Source organism: Dipodomys spectabilis, unplaced genomic scaffold (assembly GCF_019054845.1).
Source record: "Dipodomys spectabilis isolate Male_0828 unplaced genomic scaffold, ASM1905484v1 ptg000216l, whole genome shotgun sequence".
In the NCBI taxonomy this organism is placed as follows: Eukaryota; Metazoa; Chordata; class Mammalia; order Rodentia; family Heteromyidae; genus Dipodomys; species Dipodomys spectabilis.
The window spans coordinates 559,895-577,970 of record NW_024870893.1 but is presented as its reverse complement, the minus strand read 5'-3'; the positions used below and the strand labels follow the sequence as shown (position 1 = coordinate 577,970).

Here is an 18,076-nt window from a genome sequence, read left to right as displayed (position 1 = left end):
CCATCACCTGAGTCTGCTTCCTGGTTGAAAGCTGCTAAATCTAAGATCTTGTGGGACATTCTTTTGGGTGATATCCAAAAACTCTCTCTATTCCCACAGTGGATATTGGGGACAAGGATATCACTGGCTTGCTTGCCTTAGACACTTCAGTGCATAGTGTCTGGAAATCCACTGTATAGTCCCAGCCTAGTTTGGCTCTGGTATGGTAGTATCAATGCAGGTAGTAAATGAGACCCAGCCCTACTCTTGGCCTTAAAATCTAGCAAGCTTCTGCATCACAGTGGTGTCTTAAGCCTGTTCTAAAATAAAGGTTCCCCAAGCCAAAGAAAAATTGGGCAGTTTTAAACTCCAGCCACAAAAATGCTCAAGGAATTGTAAAGAAAGAGGGTGGTAAAGAAAGCCTTGAGAAAAGAATTGGGATAATTTGAAAAGTAAGGATTGCCTTTAAATGTTTGAAAAAAGAAAAGAAGACAAACCTCAGAAAGTTTATGTAGCAAATGGTATGAGTATGGCTTAAAATTGGAGCTCACAAATACAGCTGGTATAAAATTAAGCTAACTGTGATACACGGAGTCAAGACCGGTGGGAAAAAAATGTAAGGTACAGTTAATGTCACAATTGGACCTTGTATACTCAACAGACTGGTGTCCTTTGTAAAAAAAAAAATCAGCGCAGTCCGTCTATTAGTTCTGAAATCCCAATACTAAACTGTAAATATAAAAGACTGTGCCAATTAGGGGACCATGATTGGTTCCTGATGCTGTAGACAAGGGCGGAATGAAGAAGATAAAAATATATATAGACAGCACCTAACAGCCATTTTCCCTTCTGTACCTTTGCTTGCTAAAAACTCTGCTAAAACCTTGAGGATCAAGGTCAGGAGGCCATAAGGAGATAGTTCGCAAGCATGCCTATCCTATGTGATTAGTACATTTACTTTTGACAGTCTGAAACAAATTTAAAAAATACATTGTATTGTTGTATTTCGGAGCAAGGGCATGACTGAAAAGTCAAGGATTTGACATAGTTCACAAGACAAGGGGAGAATGAAGAACTGAGAATTATATTCACCATTTTGCAGTCACTAACTGCTGACTTCGCTTCTGTAACTTGCTTTTGCTAACGTTAAAGTATAAAGATAGGTCTGTGTCAACAAACTCTAAAGAATGTAACCACCATGATAGATAACTAACTGCTAACTTCAAGCCCCAGACATTCCCAGAGCCTAGAACAATGGCTAACACATATTCTGGATCCTCCTCTGGGAACTGGACCCTGAGATAATGACTATCTGGCGGGACCAGCAAACTAGGCTAAATGTCAACCCATCGCAAGCCTGTAACTATGAGAATTCCCCCTAACCCTTATCATCCAAAGCAACCATCCCCCTTGAGTCACCCCATGCCAATCATTTTACAAAGAGTGTTACAAAATTTCCCGCATGGCATAGTGACTTGCTGTGAGTGTCTACTGGTGCCCTGCCCCTACCTTAAAATGTATAAAAGGTGCTGTAACTCTTTGTTCATGGCCTCTTGCTAACACCCCTACAACGGTGTGCATGAGGTCGGTGCTTGTGAGTTCGTTAATAAACGACTCTTTGCCGCTTGCATTGTCCAGATTCCCCCACCCCCAAAGTGAGTGAATCACAGCTGAAATGTCGTGTTCCTGTGTGTACAATTGTCCAAATGCTCATATATGGTGCCAGATTGAGCTGGATGTGTGCTATAGCAGGTGCAAAAGAAGACAGGCCAAGGATGGAGTCTGCCGCCCACCCCCCAGCCATGGCCTGTGAAGCTCATGGTTATGAGCCTGCTGTGCCTCCCCAAAAATGCTTCATCTATAACATGAAAATCTTGCATGAGGACCTTTTCCTCTTCACCTAGTGGACTTCCATCTTCCTGTTCTGTGCCTACTCAGGTGTCAGTGCCATCCCAGATACCCCTGTTTCCAGGTAAGTGGATATGGTATTTATGTACTCATAACCTTACTTGTATGTATTTTCCATTTGTCCTTTTGATTGGTCCTTTCCTACCTGCACAATGTACTCTATGAGTTACCATGGTATCAACCAGTAAAATGTCACCAGTCATTTGCTTAATATTCTCAGATTCTCTTATCTTGTAGATTCTTACCCTATGAAGTAAATTTTCTGATTTTTCTAGTCTTTCAATCAATACACTAAAAATTTTATCTCTTCATAAGTGATTCTTGCAAGTTATATTAGGGACACTTTATATTGTCTTCTCAGAGTAAAATAGATGTTTTTACAGGAATGGATATACTTATCTAGAGTCTGACCAGATTTGTCTAATAGAACACTTAAGGCATTCTCTGAAGGAAATATATGCTAGTCTATAATCACATTTTTACACCAGAGGCTTAACACAATCACATTTTTGTTTTTGTACAATAAAGAAATTTATTTTCTGCAGTGAAGCACCAGCCATGAACTATCCTTAGAGGCTGGGGAGAGTTACAGACTACACCAAACCTGGGCAATAAGGAGAGGATCAATCAGCTCCAGGATGCTTGAAAGGACATAGAGCTGCAGCTAGGTGAGATGATCAGGCACTTCCAGAGCATTGTAGAGTTGACCTTCACTTACCTTCCTACTGGTGATACTCACATACTCTATACTTTTGCTTGTTCGGAAAAAGGAGTTCATAAAACCCAGCATTGGTAGTTTTCCAGTGGAAAATCAAGCCCTGCTTATCTTTATGTTATGCGAGTTACTTAGTAATAATGAAGAATGGAATATATTAAAGTACGGTTAAGATGTTCTTTCATTAACCGTGAAATTTTCTCCATGGAACACAAATCTAACATTCTACATATGTTCTTAGTCTTGGGGTCTAAGACATGCAAATATTTACAGTGATACTGAAGTTTTCTGCCACCATCAGAAAATGTATTTTCTTCACAATGATATCCTAGGGGGTATTTAAGCGATAAAGGCAAGGTCTGTAATAAATTCAGGCAGAGAACTATTTATCTTTACTTTCAATCTTGGTGTTACAATTTCTGAGTTCTTAGTTATTTCGTTACTCTTTAGTGCATTTCTTCCAGGAAAAATGCATTTTGCCATAAAACAGATTCTTATCATTAAGATGAGGAATGCATCCTGTTGATTCTCAGACTGTGTTTAGAAACAAAAGATAATGTTTGCATGTATTTAAATGTATTCTTTCTGAGTCCTGACTGCCATTTACCAGGTGTCACTTTCTGTAATCTATCCTGCCTCAGAATTATAAAAAGCTCTGACTTTTCATGGAATTGCATTCCGTGTATAGATTGCTTCCATTGGAATCAATACTGTCTTGTTATTTAGTATTACCATTAATGATTGTGGCATGGTTCTCCTTTTAGTCATATTTCAACTTTTTGTAATGTTTAATTTTTACATAGTGTTATGTATGATTTGTTAGATAGTGCTTGCAGTGCTTTTGTTGTTTTGATTTCGTTTGAACACTGGGGATTGAACTCAGATCCTGGTATATGGGAAGAAAGCAGTCTACCACTTAATCCACAACACAGCTATGGAACTTATTTTTAAAACTATTTAAAGTATTTAATTTTGTCCATCTTCTCTTCTATTATTTCTATCTTTTTTTCATCTTGTGGGATTGAGTACATGTACGTGGGATCATGTACGTGTGTGTGCTGATACTAGCTCTTTTCCACCCAAGGCTGGCACTTTGCCACTTAACCCACACATTCAATCTGTGTTTTTGCTGGTTAATTTGTGATAAGGACTTATGATCTGGTAATCAAGAGGCTGAGATTTGAGGACTGAAGTTCCAAGCCAGCATGGGCAAAAAAGTCCATTAGGCTCTTATCTCCAATACACTACTCAGTAAAAGCTGGCAGTGGCACTTTGTGTCTTTTTTTTTTTTTAATTTTAATTTAATTTTATTTGTGAGCATACTGTACAGAGGAGTTACAGTTACATGGGCAGGATAATGCGTACATTTCTTACCAAGCATTGCAGCCTCCTCCTTTGTTTACCCTTCACATCCCTTCCCAGCCTCCCCCCTCCCCCCCAATCCCAATCCTTCTCCCTCCCCCCCCCCCACCAACGTTGTAAAGTTCGTTTTGGACATGACAACTTGTACTTCTCATTGTTGCAACAGGTCCACCTGTATCCTTAAACAACTGGTTTTTCCCCATCTCCTCCACAAGTTATACTGACATCAAATATAGTGAAAGCAAGGGTTATACTGTGGGGGAGGGACATACAAAGCAACAAAGAGATAATCTTATAAATGTGTTAGAAACACATGCATGAAAGAAAAAAAACATTAAAATACACATCTAAGGGTTCATTTTCCTGACATCACATTATCTGACCTTTTCCGCTTGACTCATACATATACTAGATATTACAAATAAGGGAAACCATGGGAACTACGTTTCTTTGGGCCTGGCTTACTTCACTTAATATAATTTTTTCCAAGTTTTTCCATTTCCTAACAAATGGGGCAATGTCATTCTTTCTGATGGAGGCATAGAATTCCATTGTGTATATATACCACAACTTCTTGATCCATTCATCTACTGAGGGGCATCTGGGTTGGTTCCATATCTTAGCTATGGTAAATAATGCTGCAATAAACATAGTTGTGCTGGTAGCTTTAGTGTGGTCTTGTTTGTAAACATTAGGGTAAATGCCCAAAAGTGGGATTGCTGGGTCATAGGGGAGCTCTATGTGGAGTCTTTTGAGGAACCTCCATACTGCTTTCCAAAGTGGTTGAACAAGTTTACATTCCCACCAACAATGAAGTAAGGTTCCTTTCTGTCCACATCCCCTCCAGCATCTGTTGTTGTTAGAGTTCTTGATTTTTGCCGTTCTAACTGGAGTGAGGTGATATCTCAATGTTGTTTTGATTTGCATTTCTTTTATGGCTAGGGATGTTGAACATTTCTTCATGTGTCTATTGGCCATCCTTCTTTCTTCTTCAGAGAAGTTTCTCTTTAAGTCTTTAGCCCACTTATTTATTGGGCAGTTGTTTCTTTGAGGATTTGTTGTTGGGGGGTTTAATTTTTTGAGTTCCAAGTATATTTTAGATATGAGACCCTTGTCCGTTGTATGGCTAGTAAAGATCTTCTCCCAATCCGTGGGCTTTCTATTGATCTTGCTAGCTATGTCATTTGCCCTGCAGAAGCTCTGCAACTTTATGCAATCCCATTTGTCCAACCTTTCTTTGATTTGTTGTGTTTCCGGGTCTCTATTCAGAAAATTTCGGCCTGAGCCAAGGAGACCCAGGGTTTCTCCTATTCCATCCTGTAATGTTTTCAGAGTGTCTGCTTTGAGTTCAAGGTCTTTGATCCATTTGGAGTTGATTCCGGTGCAAGGTGATATATAAGGATCTAGCTTAAGTTTTCTACATGTAGTTAACCAATTTTGCCAGCACCATTTATTGAAGAGGTTGTCTTTCTTCCATTCTATTGTTTTAGCTCCCTTATCGAAGATTAGATGGCTATAGGTCTGTTGGTTCATTTCTGGGTTTTCAATTCTATTCCATTGGTCCTGAGGTCTGTTCTTATGCCAATACCAAGCTGTTTTGATTACTATGGCTTTATAGTAGAGTTTGAAATTTGGTATTGATATTCCTCCAGCAGTGTTCTTTCCATTCAGGAGCTTTTTTGCTATTCGGGGTCTTTTATTGTTCCATATGAATTTTTGGATTGCCTCTTCTATTTCCTTGAAGAATGAGGGTGGAATTTTGATAAGTATTGCGTTGAATTTGTAGATAGCCTTGGGAAGTATTGCCATTTTCACGATGTTAATCTTTCCAATCCAGGAGCATGGGAGGTTTTGCCATTTTTTAAGTTCTGTGTTGATTTCCTTTTTCAAGATTTTAAAGTTTTCATCGTAGAGGTCCTTCACTTCTTTAGTTAAGTTAATTCCTAGGTATTTTATTTTTTGTGGGGCTATTACAAATGGAGTTGCTTTCCTAATTTCAGCCACACTTTTCTCATTGTTGGCATACAGAAAAGCCATTGACTTTTGGGGGTTAATTTTATAACCTGCTACTTTGCCAAAGTTTTGAATCAGCTTGAGTAATTTGGGAGTGGAGTCTATGGGATTCTTTAAATACAAGATCATGTCATCTGCAAAGAGGGAGAGTTTTATTTCTTCTTTCCCTATTTGGATCCCCTTTATGTCTGCATCTTGTCTTATTGCTGTAGCTAGGCATTCTAACACTAGATTGAAGAGAAGTGGAGAGAGTGGGCATCCTTGTCTTGTTCCTGAGTTAAGAGGAAATGGCTTTAGTTTTTCACCATTGAGTATAATGCTGGCTGTAGGTTTGTCATATACAGCCTTTATTGTATTGAGGAATGTTCCATGGATTCCTAATTTTTCCAAAACCTTCATCATAAAGGGGTGTTGGATCTTGTCGAATGCTTTTTCTGCATCTATTGAGATAACCAGGTGGTTCTTATTCTTGCTCCTGTTGATGTGATGAATAATATTAATTGATTTGCATATATTGAACCAGCTTTGCATCCCTGCAATGAATGCTGTTTGATCGTGGTGTATGACTTTTTGGATGAATTGTTGAAGTCGATTGGCCAAAATTTTGTTGAGAAGTTTTGCATCAATGTTCATCAAAGAAATGGGTCTATAGTTCTCTTTCTTTGATGAGTCCCTGCCTGGTTTTGGGATGAGGGTTATGATGGCTTCATAGAATGTGTTCGGTAGTGAGCTTTCTCTTTCAATTTCATTGAAGAGTTGGAGGAGTATTGGTGTGAGCTCTGCTTTGAAGGCCTTGTAAAATTCTGCTGTAAAACCATCTGGTCCTGGACTTTTCTTAGCTGGGAGGTCTCTTATTGCTGTTTCTATTTCAATGCTTGATATGGGCCTGTTAAGCTGGTTTAACTCATCTTGGTTTAGTTTTGGCATGTCAATATTTGCTAGGAAAAGGTCCATTTCTGTCAAGTTCTCAAACTTATTAGCATAAAGTTTTGAGAAGTATTCCCTTATAATGTTCTGAATCTTGGTTGTTTCCGTGGTGATGTTTCCATTCTCATCTCTGAGTTTATTAATTTGGGTGTGCTCTCTTCTTTTTCTGATAAGATTTGCTAAGGGTCTGTCAATTTTGTTAAGTTTTTCGAAGAACCAACTCTTTGTTTTGTTGATTCTTTCTATAGTTTTTTTGGATTCTAATTCATTTAATTCTGATTTAATTTTGATTATTTCTTTCAGTCTACTGGATTGGGGTTTATCTTGCTGCTCTTTTTCAAGGAGGTTTAGATGTGTCATTAAATTGCTAGTTTCAGATTTCTCCAATTTGTTGATGTAGGAGCTCAGAGCTATAAACTTGCCTCTGAGTACTGCCTTTGCTGTGTCCCAGAGGAGCTGGTAATTTGTGTGTTCATTTTTGTTGAATAGCATGAACATTTGAATTTCCTTTCTAATCTCTTCCATGACCCACTCTTGATTCAGCAGTGTGTTGTTCAGCCTCCATGTGATACTGGACTTTCTTTGGTGGCTTTTGGTGTTGAGTTCTAATTTTATTCCCTTGTGGTCAGTGAGAATGCAAGGTATAATTTCAATGTTTCTGAATTTAGACAAGTTTGCTTTGTGGCCTAAAATGTGGTCTATTTTAGAAAACGTCCCATGTGCTGCTGAGAAAAACGTGTATTCTGATGCTGCTGAGTGAAATGTTCGGTAGATGTCTGTTAAGTCTAGTTGATCTATGCAGCTGTTTAGATCTGCGGTTTCTCTGTTGAGTTTTTGCCGAGTTGATCTATCTAGTGGGGAGAGTGGTGTGCTAAAATCCCCAACAATTAATGTCTTTGGATCTATATGGGATTTGAGGGAAAGTAGTGTTTCTTTGATAAATTTGGGTGCTCCATTGTTTGACGAATAGATATTTAGAATTGTAATATCCTCCTGAAGGAGAGATCCTTTAATTAGTATGTAGCGACCTTCTTTATCTCTTCTCACGAATTTTAATTTGAAGTCTATTTTATCTGATATTAAGATTGCAACTCCCGCCTGTTTTGGGGGCCGTTTGCTTGGTATATTTTGTTCCAGCCTTTAACATTGAAAATGTGTTTGTTTTTACGGGCAAGATGTGACTCCTGCAGGCAGCAGATAGAAGGGTCTTGTTTTTTAATCCAACTAGACAGTCTATGTCGCTTAATTGGAGAGTTCAGTCCGTTAACATTAAGAGATAGGACTGAGAGGTATTTGGGAGTTCCTGCCATGTTATCCACCTTCTTGGGGGCTGCGAAAACTAGGTTCTTCCTATGGTTCTTGGATTCTCAGTTTGGGTGCAGTTTCTTGGCCTTTGTTGCGGTCTTGTTGGTTTTCTATGTGTAGGACATCTTTAAGAATCTTTTGTAGGGCTGGTTTGGTGGAGATGTATTGTTTCAATTTTTCTTTGCTATGGAAGGTTTTTATTTGGCCTTCAGTTATGAAGGAGAGTTTAGCTGGGTACAGTATTCTTGGTTGATAGTTGTTTGTTTTTAGGGCATGGCATACATCATTCCAGGCTCTTCTTGCTTTGATTGTCTCTGCTGAGAAATCTGAGGTGATTCTAATTGGTTTCCCTTTATAGGTGATTAACCTTTTCTCCTTGACAGCTTTAAGGATCTTTTCCTTGGTCTGAGTTGATCCTGTGTGGATTATAATGTGACGGTGGGATGTCCTATTCTGGTCTGGTCTATTTGGGGTTCTAAAAGCTTCTTGTATCTGAATAGGCCTATCTTTTTGTATGTTTGGGAAGTTCTCTGCTAGGATCCTGTTAAACAAATTTCCTAGACCATTAACTTCTGTTTCTAGGTGCTCCTCTACACCCATTATCCTTAGATTAGGCCTTCTGATGGTGTCTTCTAGGTGTTGGATAGATCTATAATACTTCTTGGACTTGTCTTGGATGGTTGTATGTTCTTTCTCTATAATATCTAGGCTGTCTTCAATCCCTGAGATTCGATCTTCTGCATGGTCTAACCTGCTGTCAAGACTCTCTACTTTGTTTTTTATCTCTTTTCCTTCTAATTGGTCAGCTTTGATGGCTTCAAGTTCTTTGTTGAAGCTCTGTTTTAGGTCTTGTATGAATTTCTTTACTTCCTTAATTTGGTGGTCAGTGTTTGTTCTCAAATCACTTAGTTGATTGGTTATGATTTCTTTGGACTCCCATTCCTTCTGTTGGGTTCCATTCAGCCTTCCCTTTGTGGTCTCCCTGACTTCCTTCAGCTCTTTGTTAATGGATTCCATGAATGCCTTACTGATCTTTGTGTGTTCTCTACCTGGTCTCTCAATTCCTGAATTACTCTTTGATTAGCTTCCTCCCGTTTGTGGGATTCCTGCAGTTCTCTTTCCTCCCGTTCGTGGGATTCCTGCAGTTCTCTTTGAGTGTTCTCAGCCTGCTCACGCCATTCCTCCCTTTCTCTTTGAGTATTCTCAAGTTGTTCACGCAAATCCTGTATCATTTTTTGAGTAGCTTCCTCACGCTTATGATATTCCTGTATAAACTTTTGGGATGCCTCCTCTCTCTCCCTATCACGCTCATACAGAGTCCTTTGTAAGTTGTCAAACTTCTCATTTATCATATTTGCCACCAGTGTTTGTAGAGCTATTTGGGAACTCTCCTCTGGATTGTTCATTATCTGATCTGACCCCTGATTATCAAGATTGGGAATTGAGATACCCGGATTTGCCATTTTTCTTGTGTTTTTTCGGCTTACTCTGCCCATTTGAGATGAAAATAGCACCAGTTTTGTGCTAGAACACTATCTTAAGGCAACCATCAACCAACGTTTGCATTTATACAGTCAATAGTCTACAGATACAATCTAGTTCAACAGATACATTTATTCAACATCAAACAACTATATGTTAATGGGCTTCGAACTGCAGAGACGAATTTGGAAAACCAGAAATTTTTAGGGTTAGGGAGAGATGTGGGTAAAAATTAGGAATAGATTGGTGTGGGGAGGCACAGGGAGAGTTAACTATGTCCTAATCTCAATGCAGGAAATAGGTTGGGTAGGATGCAAGTAGAGAGGGAGAGAAAAAGAAGAAAGGTAAAGGGAAATGAAAAGAGACCAGAAAAAAAAATTAGAAACGTAAAAATTAATATAGTTATGGAGATTGAAAGACCATCTATTTAGAGAGGAATGTGAATATAATGAGAAAACAGGAGGGAGATAGAGGAGATGTGAAAAACTTAAAAAATGCTTAAAATATTATATAGGTATAAAGAGGTAGTACTGCTATTAAGGAATTTAAGTCTCAGAGGTTTTGGATTGAGTAATAAATTTGTGGATTAAGTGTGTACACAATGGGGGATAGGGTGTACTAGTTAACTATGGGTTTATCAGGATGTGCAGGACAAGAGCTAAGTCACATACAGAAGAACAAAAGAAAGGAAAAGGTGAAAAGGATAAGAAAGGGAGAAAAAAAAAGATCAGAAGTTCAGTAGAGCTAGACAAAAAAACAAAAAGATAAGAAAGAAAGAAAAAGAGAGAGAAGACAAGAAAAGAAAGGAAAACGTACATTCACGTATTCCTAAAATAAAAATTATAAGAGGGAAAAAAAGTTACTGGAAAACAATTATTTTTTCAAAAAAGGCAAAAATTAAAGATTAATAAAAGTTTTAGAAAAGGAAAAAAAATTTTTATATATATAAGGTACCAAAAAAAAAAAAAAAAGAAAAGAAGAAAAAAAAGTTCTTTGATTTTTTTTTTTTTATTTTTTTGGGAGGGGTGGGAAGAATCCTGTATCTCCCTTTTGTCTGTAACCAGCCTCTTGTTGGAGTCTCTGGTCAGCTTGAGGTCCTGTGGCTTGATTGGTTTCTTAAGTCAGTTTGTTCCAACAGGCAGAAAAATGCTCTGCTTTACCCAAGATTTTGAGATCCCCCTCCCAGGTTAGTTTAATGGGAGGGTGATCTGCTTTGAGAATCACAAAAGAGGGGTGATGAGGCTAGGTTCTGGTAGAGTTGAGGCCTTTCAACAAACAGTAGCTTTTCCCTGGGGCTATTTTGTGAAAAATTCACAGAGCCCACCCTGGAGCCATTCTAAGGGTTTCTGTATTTCAATTGATTGTGGAGGCTGCTAGAGGGAGGGGCAGCCTCTGGCTCTGGTTACCCAGTGAGGAAAGCCACTCCAATGGCTGGTGCCTGAGCTGGGTGACTTTTCCCTGGATGGAGCTGAGTCTGGCAGGTCACTTCGCCGTTAAGTTCTTGTGACCTGTTAAATGACTCGTTTTATTCCAAGGCCTGAGTTGGAGCTAGCAGCTCCTCCGAGCTTTGTCGGTATCCAAGATGGAGATCACCGGTGCTGGGGGGGAGGGGTGGCCTTCATTCCTCTGCTCCCTGAGAAGGAGTGAGGACGTCGGGCTTCTACTCACACCGAGTCTTGGATCCTGGGTTGTCTCTGGTCTGCAAACTGCAGGGTGAAGATGTCCGCTCCTTGTCGGTTCTTGCTGGTGTTGAGTAGAATCCGCTCGCCCGCTGCGTCTGGCTCCTTCGTCCCGGACTCTCTGTGTGAGCGCTCAGGTATGGCCGCCCCTGCGGTCGCCGCTGCGACCCTGCCGCCGCAGCGGCGGCTGCTGCCAGGCGTTCAGATGTGTCTCCTTGTCTTGGCTTCCCCTCTCTTGTCTAACTCTCTGTCCTGTGATGGCACACTTGGTGTGATTCTCTGGCTTAGGACTGTTCACTGGAACTCTAAAACTGCTTTCTATGCGAGAGCTTGTTCAGATTCCAGCTTCTCCTCCGCCATCTTCCCGGAACTCCCACTTTGTGTCTTAATTGGTAGAGAATTAGCATTAAGGGAATCAAGCCCAAGGACAGTACCAACACCCTGAACTTAAGTCCCGGGACCAGCAGACGAACAGAAAACCAAAATCTGATTCATCTGACCAGTCCGGCTTTAAACTATGGACCACAAATCTCAGACTCTTAAGCATCTAGGATTACAAGTGTTAACCAATTATAATTGCAACAATGAGATGTACAAGTCGTTATGTCGAAAACGAACTTTACAACTTTCATGGGGGGAGGAGGGGAGCTGGGAGGATAGGGTAGGAGGGCAGGGGGCGTATGGGAGGGGATGGGAAGGGGAAACAAAGGAGGAGGCTACAATGCTTGATAAGAAATGTACTCATTTGAAGTCTATTTTATCTGATATTAGGATTGCAACTCCCGCCTGTTTATGCGGTCCGTTTGCTTGGTAGATTTTGTTCCAGCCTTTAACATTGAAAATGTGTTTGTTTTTACGGGCAAGATGTGACTCCTGCAGGCAGCAGATAGAAGGGTCTTGTTTTTTAATCCAACTAGACAGTCTATGTCGCTTAATTGGAGAGTTCAGTCCGTTAACATTAAGAGATAGGACTGAGAGGTATTTGGGAGTTCCTGCCATGTTATCCACCTTCTTGGGGGCTGCGAAAACTGGGTTCTTCCTATGGTTCTTGGATTGTCAGTTTGGGTGCAGTTTCTTGGCCTTTGTTGCGGTCTTGTTGGTTTTCTATGTGTAGGACATCTTTAAGAATCTTTTGTAGGGCTGGTTTGGTGGAGATGTATTGTCTCAATTTTTCTTTGCTATGGAAGGTTTTTATTTGGCCTTCAGTTATGAAGGAGAGTTTAGCTGGGTACAGTATTCTTGGTTGATAGTTGTTTGTTTTTAGGGCATGGCATACATCATTCCAGGCTCTTCTTGCTTTGATTGTCTCTGCTGAGAAATCTGAGGTGATTCTAATTGGTTTCCCTTTATAGGTGATTAACCTTTTCTCCTTGACAGCTTTAAGGATCTTTTCCTTGGTCTGAGTTGATCCTGTGTGGATTATAATGTGACGGTGGGATGTCCTATTCTGGTCTGGTCTATTTGGGGTTCTAAAAGCTTCTTGTATCTGAGTAGGCCTATCTTTTTGTATGTTTGGGAAGTTCTCTGCTAGGATCCTGTTAAACAAATTTCCTAGACCATTAACTTCTGTTTCTAGGTGCTCCTCTACACCCATTATCCTTAGATTAGGCCTTCTGATGGTGTCTTCTAGGTGTTGGATAGATCTATCATACTTCTTGGACTTGTCTTGGATGGTTGTATGTTTTTTCTCTATAATATCTAGGCTGTCTTCAATCCCTGAGATTCGATCTTCTGCATGGTCTAACCTGCTGTCAAGACTCTCTACTTTGTTTTTTATCTCTTTTCCTTCTAATTGGTCAGCTTTGATGGCTTCAAGTTCTTTGTTGAAGCTCTGTTTTAGGTCTTGTATGAATTTCTTTACTTCCTTAATTTGGTGGTCAGTGTTTGTTCTCAAATCACTTAGTTGATTGGTTATGGTTTCTTTGGACTCCCATTCCTTCTGTTGGGTTCCATTCAGCCTTCCCTTTGTGGTCTCCCTGACTTCCTTCAGCTCTTTGTTAATGGATTCCATGAATGCCTTTACTGATCTTTGTGTGTTCTCTACCTGGTCTCTCAATTCCTGAATTACTCTTTGATTAGCTTCCTCCCGTTTGTGGGATTCCTGCAGTTCTCTTTCCTCCCGTTCGTGGGATTCCTGCAGTTCTCTTTGAGTGTTCTCAGCCTGCTCACGCCATTCCTCCCTTTCTCTTTGAGTATTCTCAAGTTGTTCACGCAAATCCTGTATCAGTTTTTGAGTAGCTTCCTCACGCTTATGATATTCCTGTATAAACTTTTGGGATGCCTCCTCTCTCTCCCTATCACGCTCATACAGAGTCCTTTGTAAGTTGTCAAACTTCTCATTTATCATATTTGCCACCAGTGTTTGTAGAGCTATTTGGGAACTCTCCTCTGGATTGTTCATTATCTGATCTGACCCCTGATTATCAAGATTGGGAATTGAGATACCCGGATTTGCCATTTTTCTTGTGTTTTTTCGGCTTACTCTGCCCATTTGAGATGAAAATAGCACCAGTTTTGTGCTAGAACACTATCTTAAGGCAACCATCAACCAACGTTTGCATTTATACAGTCAATAGTCTACAGATACAATCTAGTTCAACAGATACATCTATTCAACATCAAACAACTATATGTTAATGGTCTTCGAACTGCAGAGAAGAATTTGGAAAACCAGAAATTTTTAGGGTTAGGGAGAGATGTGGGTAAAAATTAGGAATAGATTGGTGTGGGGAGGCACAGGGAGAGTTAACTATGTCCTAATCTCAATGCAGGAAATAGGTTGGGTAGGATGCAAGTAGAGAGGGAGAGAAAAAGAAGAAAGGGAAAGGGAAATGAAAAGAGACCAGAAAAAAAATTAGAAACGTAAAAATTAATAAAGTTATGGAGATTGAAAGACCATCTATTTAGAGAGGAATGTGAATATAATGAGAAAACAGGAGGGAGATAGAGGAGATGTGAAAAACTTAAAAAATGCTTAAAATATTATATAGGTATAAAGAGGTAGTACTGCTATTAAGGAATTTAAGTCTCAGAGGTTTTGGATTGAGTAATAAATTTGTGGATTAAGTGTGTACACAATGGGGGATAGGGACTACTAGTTAACTATGGGTTTATCAGGATGTGCAGGACAAGAGCTAAGTCACATACAGAAGAACAAAAGAAAGGAAAAGGTGAAAAGGATAAGAAAGGGAGGAAAAAAAAGATCAGAAGTTCAGTAGAGCTAGACAAAAAAACAAAAAGATAAGAAAGAAAGAAAAAGAGAGAGAAGACAAGAAAAGAAAGGAAAACGTACATTCACGTATTCCTAAAATAAAAATTATAAGAGGGAAAAAAAGTTACTGGAAAACAATTATTTTTTCAAAAAAGGCAAAAATTAAAGATTAATAAAAGTTTTAGAAAAGGAAAAAAAAATTTTTATATATATAAGGTACCAAAAAAAAAAAAAAAAAAAAAGAAAAGAAGAAAAAAAAGTTCTTTGATTTTTTTTTTTTTGATTTTTTTGGGAGGGGTGGGAAGAATCCTGTATCTCCCTTTTGTCTGTAACCAGCCTCTTGTTGGAGTCTCTGGTCAGCTTGAGGTCCTGTGGCTTGATTGGTTTCTTAAGTCAGTTTGTTCCAACAGGCAGAAAAATGCTCTGCTTTACCCAAGATTTTGAGATCCCCCTCCCAGGTTAGTTTAATGGGAGGGTGATCTGCTTTGAGAATCACAAAAGAGGGGTGATGAGGCTAGGTTCTGGTAGAGTTGAGGCCTTTCAACAAACAGTAGCTTTTCCCTGGGGCTATTTTGTGAAAAATTCACAGAGCCCACCCTGGAGCCATTCTAAGGGTTTCTGTTTTTCAATTGATTGTGGAGGCTGCTAGAGGGAGGGGCAGCCTCTGGCTCTGGTTACCCAGTGAGGAAAGCCACTCCAATGGCTGGTGCCTGAGCTGGGTGACTTTTCCCTGGATGGAGCTGAGTCTGGCAGGTCACTTCGCCGTTAAGTTCTTGTGACCTGTTAAATGACTCGTTTTATTCCAAGGCCTGAGTTGGAGCTAGCAGCTCCTCCGAGCTTTGTCGGTATCCAAGATGGAGATCACCGGTGCTGGGGGGGAGGGGTGGCCTTCATTCCTCTGCTCCCTGAGAAGGAGTGAGGACGTCGGGCTTCTACTCACGCCGAGTCTTGGATCCTGGGTTGACTCTGGTCTGCAAACTGCAGGGTGAAGATGTCCGCTCCTTGTCGGTTCTTGCTGGTGTTGAGTAGAATCCGCTCGCCCGCTGCGTCTGGCTCCTTTGTCCCGGACTCTCTGTGTGAGCGCTCAGGTATGGCCGCCCCTGCGGTCGCCGCTGCGACCCTGCCGCCGCCGCGGCGGCTGCTGCCAGGCGTTCAGATGTGTCTCCTTGTCTTGGCTTCCCCTCTCTTGTCTAACTCTCTGTCCTGTGATGGCACACTTGGTGTGATTCTCTGGCTTAGGACTGTTCACTGGAACTCTAAAACTGCTTTCTATGCGAGAGCTTGTTCAGATTCCAGCTTCTCCTCCGCCATCTTCCCGGAACTCCCACTTTGTGTCTTAATTGGTAGAGAATTAGCATTAAGGGAATCAAGCCCAAGGACAGTACCAACACCCTGAACTTAAGTCCCGGGACCAGCAGACGAACAGAAAACCAAAATCTGATTCATCTGACCAGTCCGGCTTTAAACTATGGACCACAAATCTCAGACTCTTAAGCATCTAGGATTACAAGTGTTAACCAATTATAATTGCAACAATGAGATGTACAAGTCGTTATGTCGAAAACGAACTTTACAACTTTCATGGGGGGAGGAGGGGAGCTGGGAGGATAGGGTAGGAGGGCAGGGGGCGTATGGGAGGGGATGGGAAGGGGAAACAAAGGAGGAGGCTACAATGCTTGATAAGAAATGTACTCATTATCTTGCCCATGTAATTGTAACCCCTCTGTACAGTATTTTCACAATTAAAAAATAATAATAGTTGTCTTCTATTATTGTTGATAGATGCTTTAAAAGTGACATAATGTGGATGCTGGTGGCTCTGGCTCGAATCTTAGCACCTCCGGAATTTGAGATCTGAGAATGTAAGTTTGAAGCCAGTCCAAGGAAGGAAAGTCTGTGAGGCTTAGCTCCAATTAACAACCAAAAATTGTAAATAGAATGTGGCTCGAGTAATAGAGATAGAGTTAATGCCCAGACCTGAGATCTAGCCCTAGAATCAGCAGGAAAAATGTGCTTAGGCCGAGTGCTAGTGGCTCACACCTATAATTATACCTACTCAGGAGACTGAGATCTGAGGATCACAGTTCAAAGCCAGCCTGGGCAGGAAAGTCAGTGAGAGTCTCATCTCCAATAAGTGACTCAGAAAATTGAACGTGGCACTGTGGCTCAAGTGGTAGAGCCTTAGCCTTGAGTTGAAGAGCTGAGGGACAGTGTTCAGGCACAGAGTTCAAGCCCCATGATCAACAGCCAAAACAATTGCATAGAAAACAAATAAAGCCCAGGTATGACTATAATAGCTTAATTTTCCTGAGACCCTGGGTTTGATAGTCACCACCAAGAAAAACAAACCAACAAAAGATGTTTCCACAGCTAAAAGATTTTTTTTTGCTGATTAATCTGTACTAATTATAGACAATGTTTTATTCTTTAAACACTTTCATTTAAAATGTAAGCCAAAGCCGGGCGCTGGTGGCTCACGCCTGTAATCCTAGCTACTCAGGAGGCTGAGATCTGAGGATCGCGGTTCAAAGCCAGCCCGGGCAGGAGAGACCGTGAGACTATCTCCAATAAACCACCAGAAAACCGGAAGTGGTGCTGTAGCTCAAGTGGTAGAGCGCTCGCCTTGAGCTGAAGAGCTGAGGGACAGCGCCCAGGCCCAGAGTTCAAGCCCCACGACCAACAACAACAACAAAAAAAATGTAAGCCAAAATATAACTCTGGTAGAAGAAAAATTGATATGTGATGCCTAGCAACAATGCACGGTTTGTTAAAACGAAGTGTCAATTTGAATATCATCTGATAAATATGTGCAAGATTATTAAATTTCAACTAAGAATTAACTTCCCTGTTCTCTAAATCAGGATGTCAACTTATATCTTTAATCAGAGTGAGTTGTATAAACATAGGAGAGGTACCTGAGGCAATGAAATGGGGAGTAGAATGCAGTGTTCCTTTGAAGCTGGTTTGAAGCTGGCCACCCAGGTAGGTCATCAGGAGGCCAGGGCTGTTTCTTATTCCTAAGGTCTCTCTCCTTGGCTGGTTCGCCTCCCCTTGACTCCAATCAAAGGATTAACATATAGCTGTGGGAACAGCAGCATCGTGAGTTGAAGACATTTTTTAAAATTTTTATTTATTTTTTATTGTGAAAATATTGTACAGAGGGGTTACAATGAGATGGGCAATATAATGAGTACATTTCTTATCAAGCATTGTAACCTCCTCCTTTGTTTCCCCTTCCCATCCTTCCCAGCCTCCCCCTGTCCCCTGACCCAATCCGCCCCCCCCCCCCCCCACCAAAGTTGTAAAGTTCATTTTCAACATGAAAACTTGTACTTCTCATTGTTGCAATGGGTCCACTTGTATCCTTATTTAAATGACTGGTTTTTCCCCTTCCCCTCCACAAATTATACAGACATCAAATACAGTGAAAGCAGGGGTTATACTGTGGGGGGAGGGACATACAAAGCAACAGCCTCTTCAGTAAATGGTTCTGGC

The 18,076-nt window shown here is 40.5% G+C and overlaps 1 pseudogene; it reads left to right on the top strand.

Moving 5' to 3' along the window:
* Window positions 1-18,076, top strand: part of LOC122122905 — a 55,657-nt pseudogene that overhangs the window by 4,445 nt on the left and 33,136 nt on the right.